The following is a 13214-nucleotide window of genomic DNA, read 5'->3' as shown; positions in this document are numbered from 1 at the left end:
TAGGGATCAGCAAACTACACTCATGAGCCAAATTCAATCTCCAGTGTATTTTTGTAAATAAAGGTTTATTGGTACACAGTCACACCCATCTCTTTACATATTATCTATGACTGCTTTCATATGACAGTGGTAGAGTTGAGTAGTTGTGACAGAGGTCATGTGGACTGCAAAGACTGAAATATTGCCCAACTGGTCCTTTACAGAAAATGTTTCCTGACCTCTAAGTCTGTGGTTAGGCCTGAGAGTGGTCAGGGAAGTGGACATCACTTCCATTGCAGTTCACAGGCTACAACTCAGTCTAATGATCCCACACTACTTGCGAGGGAAGGTGGGAAATGTAGAGGAGCACATGGATTTTGCACTACAATCCCTGCCCTACCTACCTCTCAGGGTCACTATGTGACTATAATAAAATAATGTCTGGAAGCTGTTTTTTAGTGGATCTGGTATATGGTAACTCTTTCATAATAAAACCCATGGTTCTCCAAGCCTCAGGGATATGCTGAGTGGCTTCGATTTTAGATTGTGTGAGAGGATCCCTCCCCACTCTTGGAGGAAGGCCCTGGAGAAGAAAGGGAGCTGGATTGGTTAAGTCTCTTGGTAACCAGGACATGAGCTGAGTGCCTGGTTCCATTCCATCTGGATTTGGGGCTCTGGCTATCTCTCTGTGGCAGCTGGGTCAGGGAACAGGAAGAACTCAGGGATGCTTATTTGGGCCCTAAACCAACACATCCCAAAATGATTTTTTTTTCTATTGAACAGAGTAGATGCCGTGTGTTTACCAGACTCGGCGCTTGGGTTATTGCCCAGGATCTAAGTGACCTGGCTGGACCTTTGTAATCTGATGCTTGCTCACCCTACCCCACCCCTGAACCTATCCCTGATTAGCATTTAAAAACGGCAAGTTTGAAAAATTAAAAAAATACTTTAAATCATGGTATGTGTAAAATGTATAACATTGAATATATATATTATTAATTATATTTTTACTTTTGAAAGTAACTGTAATACAATTTAAAGTATCAGTTGAGGGTTAGTCAGTACTTAAGCCTGATATTTTAAAGTTAATTCACTAATGTGAGAGTGATTATTCACTAATAATAAGGAGATTTTCATTTTAGGTTCAAGTTTGCTAAGTTTTCCCTCTTTTTGCATTTGATTTTCCTAAAAGTTGATGTCCGAATGTATAAAAACATGGCATTGAAAACACACAGCAGAACTGTCAAGGCTTTTTTTTTTTTTCTTTTTCTCAATGATGAAGATAGGTTTTTGTAATAGAAATCTAGAACTACTTGGCAAGAGAGGCTGAAGGTTTCATTTTTGAGGCTGTACTCTGGAAATAGAAATTAATTTGTAAAATAAAATAAAATAAAAATCAACAATAACAGCACTGCAATCATGACTTCAGTTGCAGGGGGTCTTGCAATGTCTATTAAATTGCACACGATGATCAGTCTAGGCGTTGGGTCACTCTTCAGCACAAGGTCACTGTCTGAGGAGACCCATTTGCTGTCCTGATCCAGAAGGAGGAAAAGTTCTAGCCTGTCCCAGCAAGTACCCACTCTTTCTGGTGTTTGAGAGCTGAGCCCGTGCTCCAACTTATGCTCTCAACTCAGCTCAAGGATTGCAGTCATGAAAGCAGATGGACTTCAACACAGCAGTGTGCATCCACAAGCTGTCTGATTGTAGCAATGATGATGCTCTGTACAGGTCATCGGTTTACTGTTTCAGTGCACATCCCCACCTGCTGTCCTGACTTGGGTGTGTTCTCAGTGGCTAGCCTTTGTGTCTTTTCTTTTCTTTGGAAAATTGCCTTGGTCTACTAGAGTCACTTCGTTCACATAAACAGAGAGCCAGAATGTTCCTGGGAGTTTACAGTTTCCATCCTCACCTTCATCTCCTGTTGGAGCTCTCTTGCCTTGGATCAGGGCCATGCTGCTGTGTAGCCTACTCTGTAGAGCTCCCCTGTAGAATAGGCTGAAGCTATTCTCAGTGGGATTTTTGTCTGGAACCACACCTTGCTTGGCTTGTTCCTCTTTCCTATCATGTTTTTCTCTCAATCCCTTACCAGTATTTCTGGGGAGCACTTCTCTAATACATCACTTGCACCCAAATGTTTGTTTCAGATCTCAGAGTCTGCTTGTGCAGAATGTGACCTAAGACATGAACATCTACAGAAATGGGTGCTGCCTCTGAAGAGTTTGTGTGACTTGAGAACCAGATATACAGCTATGGGGTAAGGAATGGGGAGACACTGAAGGACTGGACTTCCAATTATGGAGAAATTTACACAACAGTGCCTCACTGTTATGAGTAGGGACTTTAGTGCCAGACAGACCTGTCACTGACATGCTTTCTGTGGCCGTGAGCAGTTTGCTTTACATCTCTGGGCCTGAAGTTTTACTTCTGCAAAATAGTTATAATGGTAATAGCTACTCCATGAGATGGTTATGGGCGTGAAGAAAGAATGTATGTAATGTATACATACATTTACATTCTCATGCATGTAAAGTACATGAACACAGTGCATGCTAGCTACTATTATTATTTGCCTCAAGGTATTATTATTTTTTGGCTTGAGCTCCATCCCAGATTTATAATCACGATGCTAGCCTCATCAGCAGCCCTGAGGTGGCCAGTTTTCATTTCTAGGTGGAGAATGTGTAGTTAGGAGAGAGAAATAATTCCCTTTTTCCTTAGGAAAAGGGGAAATATCTAAGCAGTATTTATCGTAGCCTTGTACCAATGGCGTACAGTATGATTGATTAATGTCTCAGGGATATTGGTTGTTAAATGTTTTTAACATTACTCTTGCCCAGGGATATCCTGATGAGCCAAACTGGGCAGATTATTTGCTTTGATTTGACATATTCTTCAGAAGGCGGTCAGAAAAGACTGTAGACTGAAGACGAAAGTTAATATGTATCTAGAAACTTCTATGGGCCGGTCATGATCTCATTTAATTCTCCAAGTCCTACATGATTGGGAGTATTATCCCCATTTCCCAGCTGAGGAAATCAAAAGCTGGTAAAATAATTTGTGCAGCATCAAGTGACCAACTCACTGGGCCTGAGGGAGGTTACTCAATGTCAAGAGGTTACCCAGGCTATCAAGTGGTGGAGCAGAACTTCAAAATAGATCTGTTTTCCCCACAGCTCCTGTTTATTCTAGTACAAAGAGCTACATGAGAACACTGAAATTCCACAGTAAAATTCTACAGGAGAGTGGGCATTGAGAATGGAGGAAAAAAATCACAGAAGTTTTTAAGGTAATAGTTGGAGTTGAGGATCTCAAAGTCCCTAGAAGCCCAAGGAATTTGTGCTTGTAGAAAACACCTTCTAGGCTCAATTGCGGAACTTCCAAAAGGTTCTAAGGACCTTTCCTCTTTCAGTCACAGTTCCTGATGCTATCGGAGTGAGAGCTCCTTACTAAATGACTCATTCACAGAAGTAGTGAATGTTCATTTTGTTGTTGGTTGGCAGTATTGAGACAGCATGTAGGACCAGGGACTTCAAAATCAAACAGACTGAAATTCTGGCTCAGCCAGTTAATGGTGATGACCCCTTGGGAGGGTACATACCCTCTGTTTTCTCAGTGGCAGAATGTACCTGAAGGTCTTATATAGTAGGTGCTCAATAACATCCCCTTCTTAGTTCCTGCCTCTTTGCCTTGTTGCCTGTGAACAAACCTTCTTTGGGGATTCTGTTCAGGGATCACCTCTCTTGGTCCTCCCCAAACCAAGTGAGCCGAATTTCTCTTTTTCTGCTGTCTCAGCAGAAAACTGTGTGAATACTTCGATTATGGCACTTGCCACATTGTGTCATAACAATCTGTTTAAAAATCTGTGTCTGTCAGAAAGCCTTTGGCTGCAAGTAATAAATGATCAGATTCAAAGTGGCCTATTCAGTGGGGAAATTAATGATGTCAAGGACCAAAGAGCCTAAAGCAGCTAGACTCTGTCTCTGAGATTGAGTGGTGTCATCAAAAGGGAGAGAGGAGGTGGTGGCTTTAAAGTAAGGATAGATTGCCACGTATTGATTGGTGCAGGCTACCTGGCATCTCTTTCTGGAGCTGCATTAGGTGGAAACCTTGAAAGCTGATTCTTGTAGTGTCTCTGAGTTTTGGCCCAACCCAACCCTCCTGTGCCCTGATGGTTGACTCTAGCTCTGTCTTATTCTGACTTCCTCATGTCTCCTCTGCTGCTGGGTGACCGAAGCTGGTCTATGTTTGGAGGTCCTCAGATTTCATCAGGAAGTTGAATAAACCAATACATGAAATATATCACAAGTTAGGCAAATCCCTAGGCTGCAGCAACCTGGGAATATGCTCAGAAGAGGAAACTGTTGGTAGGGACACTTGCATTCAGAAATCCTTGGGGGAGATTTTGGTAGTATTCAGGACTCAGCAGTGGAGGTTTCCTCCTCTTCCACCTCCTCTCCCTTTCTGACACTGAGCACATCCTATGTCTGTTTTACATCACAGAGGCCACCAAGTTGAGAAAATGCTACTTCCTTTCATTGCTTCTAATTTAGGATGGTGTCTACTTTTTGTAAGTTCATCCTCACATGCCTCAAGAATCAAATGGTCAGGTGATTGGCTTAGCAATCAGAAAAATCCCAGCTCTGCTAGTTACTGGCTGTGGAACCTTATATAGTTTACTTAATCTTCCGGAGCCTCACTACCTTCATCTGTCTCATGGGGTAATAATTATGTCTACTTCCTAGAGGTGTTATCAGTACAGAGTGAGGTCATGTGGGTGATGTGCCTTGGAGAAGACAATATTTCTGGGAATATCAATGGATATTCTGCACAAAGGGAGTCAAGTAAGTCAGGGAAACTCTGGGTCATCCAGGTTTATTTACTGCAGGATCCCTCAGAACTCTGAATAAGCTCTGAACAGTAATGTTCATTGTGACCCTCTAAGAAAGGTATATTAGCAAGTGGTATTTCCTTAGTATATTTGACCTTAGAATCTTATTTGGAGGGCATGTGATATGGTTTGGCTGTGTCCCCACCCAAATCTTGAATTGTAGCTCTTGCATGTCACAGGAGGGACCCAGTGGGAGGTAGTTGAATCATGAGGGCAAGTCTTTCCTGTGCTGTCCTTGTGACAGTGAATAAGTCTTACAAGATCTGATGGTTTTATACAGGGGAGCTCCCCTGCACATGCTCTCTTTCTTGCCTGCCAATGTGCAAGGCGTGACTTTGCTCTTCCTTTGCCTTCTGACATGATTGTGAGACCTCCCTAGCCATGTGGAACCGTGAATCAACTCTTTCCTTTACAAATTACCCAGTCTCAGGTATGTCTTTATTAGCAGCTTGAGAACAGACTAATACAGCATCTCATGGAACTAAATCCATTGCCTCAGCTCTGCATTTGGGAAGGCAAGTGTGGCTACCCATATCCTGTGTAGGCCCATATCTGGTACTTCCTTAACCTGAGGGTGGCTCTTCTCTGAGGTAGAGGGGAGACCCTGTGCAGAATGAGTGGAGCTCTGCCTTTTCTCCCACACTCAGTGAATTCTGGGAAACAAGACTTAGCAATGGCCTTCTGTATGCTCGCATGCATTTCCCACAATGCACAGGGGTTCCTAACATGCATATGTCTCAAGACAGCCCTGGGCATTGGGCCCCCAGCATAGGTGTGGAATTGGAAAAGGACTTGGAAGGTAGTCCTGAGGAACCCTGGCATGTAGGAGGCTACCATGCTCGTCTGATACCCAGTGCCTTACTGTTCCATTTGTTACCACAATGAAAACCACTTGAAAGTCATCTCTATGATGAAATGAGCAGCAATTTACTGAATGAAATACACCTTTATTTATTTATTTATTTATTTATTTATTTATTTATTTTAATTTTTTGAGGCAGAGTCTCACTCTGTCACCCAGGCTGGAGTGTAGTGGCGCAATTTCGGCTCCCTGCCAGCTCCACCTCTAAGGTTTAAGTGATTCTCATGCCTCAGCCTCCTGAGTAGCTCGGATTACAGGCATGTGTCACCATGCCCAGCTATTTTTTTTTTTTTTTTTGTATTTTAGCAGAGACAGCGTTTCACCATGTTGCCCAGGCTGGGTTCCAACTCCCGACCTCAAGTGATCCGCTTGCCTCAGCCTCCCAAAATGCTGGGATTACAGGCGAGAGCTACCGTGCCTGGCCAAAATACACCTTTATATTTAACACGCCAAATGAGGTAGCTTACTGGGCAGACTCTGCCAGGCAGAACCGGCTTCCTCAGCTGCCAGACTGATGGATGCTGGAGCTTTTCAGGACACTGACCCAGACGAGACTGCACTCATCCATTTCCCACCCCCAAATTTCAGTTTCCCACCGCCCCCCCTCAAAAAAAACCCAGCAGTTTTTCCCGGCTTCAACAAAGCCACACGATGTTTTCTTCTGTAGTGGGTTTTGTCCCCAGCCGTCTTGGGCTGTACTGATGTGGCTCTTCTTATGGCAGCTGAACCCGTTGGTGAAGAAAAGAAGCCCCCTGGGCTGAGGCATCAGACTTGTGGTGTCCGCTGTCCCAGCAGCATGGCTTTGATCCTCACGATGTGGAGTTAGTTTGGTGTTTTCAATGCCAATAGACGTTCATCAAGCCTTTACAGGATGAGCAGAGCCTCTGAGAAGTGATTCTTGGTCCATTTTGGGGGATCTGATGGAATCTTTGTTTCCTATTCCCGGAAAAACACAATATGGACTCACAGAGTCACAATAGCCCAGGGTCTCCACACTGTATTAGGGCACCGTGAATCTGCTCTCTTACTTTTAGGGGTCCCAATGGGTGTCACTTTCCTTCCCTGTAGGATGGCATCAGTGGTGCCAGTGCCAAGGCAACTCCAGCATGGAGAGTGATGGTGAGACATAGTGGTGGAGAGCTTGTGCATGGGGATCGGCTGTGGGGGCAGTGATGGCATGTGTGATGGGGACAAGAGCGTGAGCTTCCCCTGTCCAGAGATGGGGATGGGCAAATCAGGGCTGAAAGAGGAGGAAATGGTGGGGTGGGGGCTCTGCAGGATGGGGAGGAGGAATGAGAGAATAGAGGCGGGGAAGCAGGAGACCAGAGAGGAAGGGGCAGGGGTGGGGCAGGTGGGAATCGAGGGGCAGAGGGAGCAGGGGTGCTGGATTGGGAGGCATTCAGGACAGGGTCAGGGTGACACGTGAGTGACGCCCGGCGACTTAAGAGAGGAGAAGTTGGCGGCCTGAAAGGGAGGAAGACAGAAAGCAGGGCTTTTCAATATGAGCATTCATGTCGTGGTGACAGCAGTCATTTATCATGCCCTGAATGGGAACACAGGGCCCAGCAATGCTGCCAAAGGCCGCTGGTTAAAGTTTTACCTGAGTGTGAAAGGGACTGGGGCCTGGCCAAACAGCAGCCCTTCCGAGGATGTGGAGGCGTCCCTGTGGGGGCCCATCTGTTTGGAGCAGAAAGACTCTGGTACCAGGGGAGGGGAGCCATGGGACAGGATGTTTCTGGGTGTGGGGATCCCTCCAGGCATCCTGGGCCAGTGGGAAGGGGTCTGACTCACACAGGAACCTGGAAAAGTCTGCTTCAGGCACTGGGTTAGTCCCCAAATCAATCTTGTGAGCCTGCTGGGATGTGGGGCAAGGGAGGGGCACATTTTGGTAAGTGGTATATTGACATTTAGCTCAAACTAGAAAAAAAAAATTATTTAGTATTTACCGTGTGTCAGGCACTGTATCTTCTCTCTCTCTCTCTCTCTTTCTCTCTCTCCCTCCCTCCCTCCCTCTCTCAGATCTATCTATCTCAGGTGGTTATCCTGGGAACTGAGGGGTTTCCTGAGATTCAGGACTTTTTGTGCTAAACCTGGGACAGTGCTGGGCAAAACAGAACAGTTGGTGAACCTAATGTGAATTCATTTACTCTCACAATAACTCTGGGAAACAGGCACTGCCATGTACCTCCACTTACCAATAAGGAAACAGGCACAAAGAGTAAAGTTATGTACCGGAGGACACAAAGTTAGTAAGTGGGACAGCCTGCATCCGAAGTCTGGTTTTGAAGTCTGAGCTCCCAGCCTCTCCACTTTGCTGCCTGGAAACCTGGAGAGAACACCAGTGTGGTGAGATTTTCTGAACCAAGAATCAGGACAGTGAGGTCTGATGTGCTCATTGGTTTTTAGGACCCAGCATTTGAGACAGGGCCTGTCTCCAAGTCCTTGGTCTTTCTGGTGCACAGAGGGGCCAGCAATGGAGTAGTTAGCCTGTCCTCAAGGTGTGCAATGTTTTCAGTGTGAGCTGGGCTCTGATGCTTGTCCAGGAATGTGGTTACTGAACCCCGAGGTCCTTGCCAGAACTCCTAGGCCAATGAGGACCAGAGGGGAAGGTCAGGGAGGACAATCGTGTTGGGACTCCAAACCTCAGCAGGGTTCAGAGAGCTGGGGAGGAGGGTGAGCAGTGTGGGATGCTTTGCAAAGAGGTGCTACACCCTAGCCATGGGCAGGCACCTGGACGATGGCAGATGAGGCAGGACAGGGCTACGGTAGTGTTCCTGGGCAGCAACCACTTGCCTGGTTTACCATCCTGGGCTGTGGTGTGGTCCAGTTGTCCCTGAGCCAGGCTCTGTCCAGGGAGGGGAAGCCAATTCAGATCCTATGAGTTAAGTCCCCTCTTCAGAGGTCATTTGGGAGAAAATCTAAACTTGAACTCTCTTTCCTGGGGACTGTGCTGATGGAGAACTTCAGGGCAAAGAATTTTCTGGATATCAAGTTCATACCCAGCACTTGGGCTGTGGTGCCAACGTGGGAAAACAAGAGGAGGATGTATATGTATGTATGTGTGTGTCTATATAGGAGAGGGGGCTGGAAGGTGACAGCACATGCAAAGGCCCTAGAGCTTGCAGTCTTTGAAGAACTAAAAGACAACTTGTGAGGTGAAAGTGAGTGAGTGGCATGTGGCCTGAGATGGAAGTGCAGATGGAGACCAGATCCTTCACGGCTCCAGCACCATGATGAGCAGAGGGGTTGAGTGGATGCATTATTTTAGTAGGACAAGGCTTCTGGGTTTGTTACAAGATCTCAGAGTTAGCATAAAACAGTAGGTGTGTTGGAGAATGAGTAGAGGCATTATGGGAAGAGCTGTGTCAGAACTGCAGAGTGGTGGGTTGTCAAGATGGCTGGTCCTGCTGGGGGATCGGGGGAGTACAGAGGCAGACCCTGGACTAGCTCGGGCTCTCAGAGCTGCCCCTGCCATTTCTCTTCTACCTGGTCCCTCTAGCCTGTCATGATTGCCTTGGAGGTGCTGAACAGGGAGCCTGCTAGGGGGGCCTGCATTTGTGTCCCACACAGGGGACATTAAGTGAACTGAGTCCCTCTTGGTTTTTCATGTCATTAATTGGTGATCTTCAGACTCTGAAATAGCATTTTTCCTCTTCCATCCCTTATTTCATTATCCTCAGTTCAATACACATCAGTGCTGCACGAAGCAGCCGGCTTGGATATATTAGGAATTATTTAAATGAGATGGGAATGTATGGGTAGTTAAAAACATGGTCTTCTATTCTGCTCTAATTACCTATCAAATTACGTTACAATTATTCTCAAATATGAACTTGCTGAGAACCTCAAAAGGGGAAGTTCTAGGAGCATCAGGAGAAAAGTGAAATAGGATACAGTGGGGATGATGGTCCTAGTCCCTAAAGGTGTTCTGAAACCCAGGTGTGCGTGCGTGTGTGTTATCGACTCCATTGCCATGTTATGTCCATTATAGGTGTTACTGGCTCAGGCCTTGGCAGGCATGGGTGAGCAGAAAGAAGTCCAGCCTCTGTGCCAAGTCATATCCTAAGACTCTACCATTCCCCATCTGCGTGATCTAAGAGAAGTCTTGTAACCTCTCTGAGCCTCAATTTCCTCCTCTAAAGTGAGGGTGATAACAGCAGTTGCCTCCTGTGGTGCCAGGCACATAGGGAGCTCTTGGAGAGTGGGATGAGCCATCATTGTTACTGCTGTTGCTGACCATTTGGGTCTGTCACTGCCATCAGATTCTCTAAGGGACGGAGACCTCTGAGGCTGCCCTCTTCATCTGGGGCTCACTTCCTCTGCTTAGCTGTTCAGGCTGAGCTGGGCCTGGGGTGGCCATGGCTCAGGGATCGGCTGTAGTAAGGCTCCAGCCTCAGGCCTTCCCTCCAAGACTCGACCAATGCTTACAGAGCACTCATGTGGTGCAAATGCCTCTTATACGACGTTCCCCCAACCCTGGGGGAGGAGATGGGTGACCCAAGATGTTTCAGCCAAAAAGTGGCAAAGCAGGATTTATATGTCAGTCTGCTTTGGGGCTCACATGCTCTAGGAGGTGAGAAGGAGCCACTTGGTTCTCAGGCTGGTGAAAACTTAGGCTTTCTCCCAGTTATTTTCATTCATTTGTTTTGTGCTATTAGCCAGCCTCCTCTGTAGCTCTTGGGGAAAGGTCCTGATTAATCTTTATTAATAACTTCTTAATACTTATTAATAATCATGAGGCTAATGATGTTGCAGGGCTCTGAGTGGCTACTGCATTCCTCTTCTCACGTGACTGCTGTCCATACCACTCACATTCCAAGCCTGGGGATGGGAGATTGGGGGGTGTTTCTGTCCGAGGAGCACTTTTTCCTCCTGTCTGGTTATTAGGTAGGTAAGGTTGCCCAGGACTGTCAAGGCATCTTCAGACAAGACCCTAATACATGCTGGGGCCTTGTTGTGGGTTGAATTGTACCCTTTGAAAGATACTGAAGTCCTGCCCCAGAGTATCTGTGAATGTGACCTTATTAGGAAATAGAGATTTTGCAGATAATCAAGTTAAAATTATTGTCATTAGCCATTATGGTGGACCCTAATCCAGTATGGCTGGTGTCTTTATAAAAGGGAAAATTTGGACGCAGAGACAAAGACACAGGGAGAACGCCACATGACGTTGAAGTCAGAGATCAGAGTGATGCATCTACAAGCCAAAGAACGCCAAAAATTGCTAGCAAACCACCAGAAGCTAGGGGAGAGGCACGGGACAGATTCCCCCTCACCACACTCCAGGTGTCAACCCTGCCGGCACCTGGTTCATGAACTTCTAGCCTCCAGAACTGTGAGGCAGTAAGTTTCTGTTTCTTGGCCACTCAATAGGTGGTACTTTTTACAGTAGCCCTAGTAAACAGGTACAGAACTCAGTGGTGGGATGGAAGCAGGGCAGAGGGATGGAGAGGTACTGGGTGAGGACCACGAACCTGGCCCCGCCAAATGCCCAAGGGTGGTTGGTGGCAGGCCTGATCCGGGCCAAGTCAGAAGCCATCTTTGCCCATAGGTGAATGAGGTCTTGTCACAGAGATGACATGCCTCCCCAGGGATGGGTTATCTTTGGCCCTGGGCCAGGAATCCAGCCAGGAACTGAAGGGAGAGGAACCAGGCTCCAGTCTGGGGGGAAGGAGCTAGTAAGACCTGATTATTATGGTGGGCTTCAGAGCAGAGACGTCTGGGGCTCACCTGTGTCCGTCTCATCTGCTTATATTCCGTTAGCAAACACTAATCATATGGACCTACTCAGACTCAGAGGCCTCTGGGAATGTTGTCTAGCTTTGTTCCAAGTGCCCCTTCCATCTGACTAGGTCTTGCTGATGGATAAGGAGAAGGGATTGGTGCTGCCTCTGAGCAGAGGTAGTTAAGAGAGAGTGTGCCCTTTCCACATTTCCTCTCCTTTCCTAATTGGCTGAGTAGATGGGACTCAGAGGACACAGCCTTGACATAAAGAGGACTTGGGGGCTGGGCGTGGTGGCTTACGCCTGTAATCCCAGCATTGTGGGAGGCTGAGGCAGGAGGATCTCTTAAGCCCAGGAGTTCGAGACCAGCCTGGGCAACATGGTGAAACCCCATCTCTACAAAAATACAAAAATTAGAGGGCGTGGTGGCATGTGCCTGTAGTCCCAGCTACTTGGGAGGCTGAGGTGGGAGGACTACTTGAGCCCAGGAGGCAGAGGTTGCAGTAAGCTGAGATCACGCCACTGCACTCCAGCCTGGGTGACAGAGCCAGACTCTCTCTCTCTCTCTCTCTCTCTCTCTCACACACACACACACACACACACACACACACACAAAAAAAAAAAAAAAAGAGAGAGAAAAAAGAAAAAAAAAAGGGGAACCTGGGGCCTGGATCCTAGAGTCCTTGCTTGGGGATAACTTCCCTGGAGAGCTGCTCAGTCAGCTATGCCTTTGGGAGTCTTTTGTTGAGGGAGAAATAAATGTCATTGTGCTAAGCCGCTGATATTCTGTGGTTATCACGGCAGTTTAGAGAGGAAGGAGGGGGGAAAGCTGGGTTGCACTCTAGGCCTTGACACTTCCTGCCTTTGTAGTGTTAGGCAAACATGGCAACCTCAGAAAGCTCAGCTGCCTCACTGTTAAGGCATGCGGGTCTTTGTGAGGACCACATAAGCCACCTGGAGGGGTCTAGACCGAGCATAGTTTTTGGCAGAAAGGGCGTGTGTGCTAATGATTTGTGTCTCTTTTCTTTCTGAGAGTCTTGCTGCCCAACACCAGCTCCCCAACACTCCAGAGACCACCTGGAGTGACCCTCTCTTGCCTAAATAAAAAACCTCTTTCCAAGAATATCTATCCTCTAAGAACCTCCTGGATTCCCCAAGAGATGCTGGGGTCCCCAAACCTGACCTTGGAGCCTCTTTGATTTGCAAGATTGCTTTTTTCCATTTTAAAGGAAGCATTTCTAATTAAGGTAAACCAAAACCCACACGCTATTTTTGGATGCAACTTCCTTTTAGTTTTTGTAAGACAATTTGCACTAATTAGATGTAAAAATCATTCCTGGGAAAATTATATAATTGATGCAATTTACAAAACAGACTTTTGCTATTATTTACACTGCTGCTTTGCTGTGAAATTAGTGAGGTGCATGAATGCTGGACCTGGGTCAGTGAATTCCAAGAGAAAGAGGCCTAGTGGTTCCAGATTTAGGGGGTGGCTCTCCAGGTGATGCACCAGGTTCTCACTGTGGAGACCCATCCTCTCCAGAGGGAGCCTAGGCCATGACAGCTGACACCAGCCAGGCCCCACTCATTGTCATCGCAGTGTCAGGATGATTCACACACACAAGGCTTTCTAGAGCTCTCAGCTCTGATGTGATTCACTAGCACCCAGGTATTAGGAAAGCCTCTTGGGGGATGCTTTAGGGGAAAGTGAGGGAGTTCTTCAGTTTACAGAGGCCTCTGTCCTGGGTATTATTTTATT

The 13214-nt window shown here is 46.7% G+C and overlaps 1 long non-coding RNA gene across 1 annotated transcript in view; it reads left to right on the top strand.

Annotated features, from left to right (window-relative positions):
* Nucleotides 1-13214, top strand: part of LOC110740502 — a 232041-nt gene that overhangs the window by 45298 nt on the left and 173529 nt on the right. Inside the window, exon 3 of the long non-coding RNA XR_002515125.2 lies at nt 2127-2236. This is a non-coding gene — a long non-coding RNA (uncharacterized LOC110740502). The remainder of the gene's footprint in view (nt 1-2126; nt 2237-13214) is intronic.

Source organism: Papio anubis, chromosome 16 (genome assembly GCF_008728515.1).
Source record: "Papio anubis isolate 15944 chromosome 16, Panubis1.0, whole genome shotgun sequence".
NCBI classification, from domain to species: Eukaryota; Metazoa; Chordata; class Mammalia; order Primates; family Cercopithecidae; genus Papio; species Papio anubis.
Note: the sequence above shows the minus strand (reverse complement) of the source record. Positions and strands in the feature narration are given on the sequence as shown.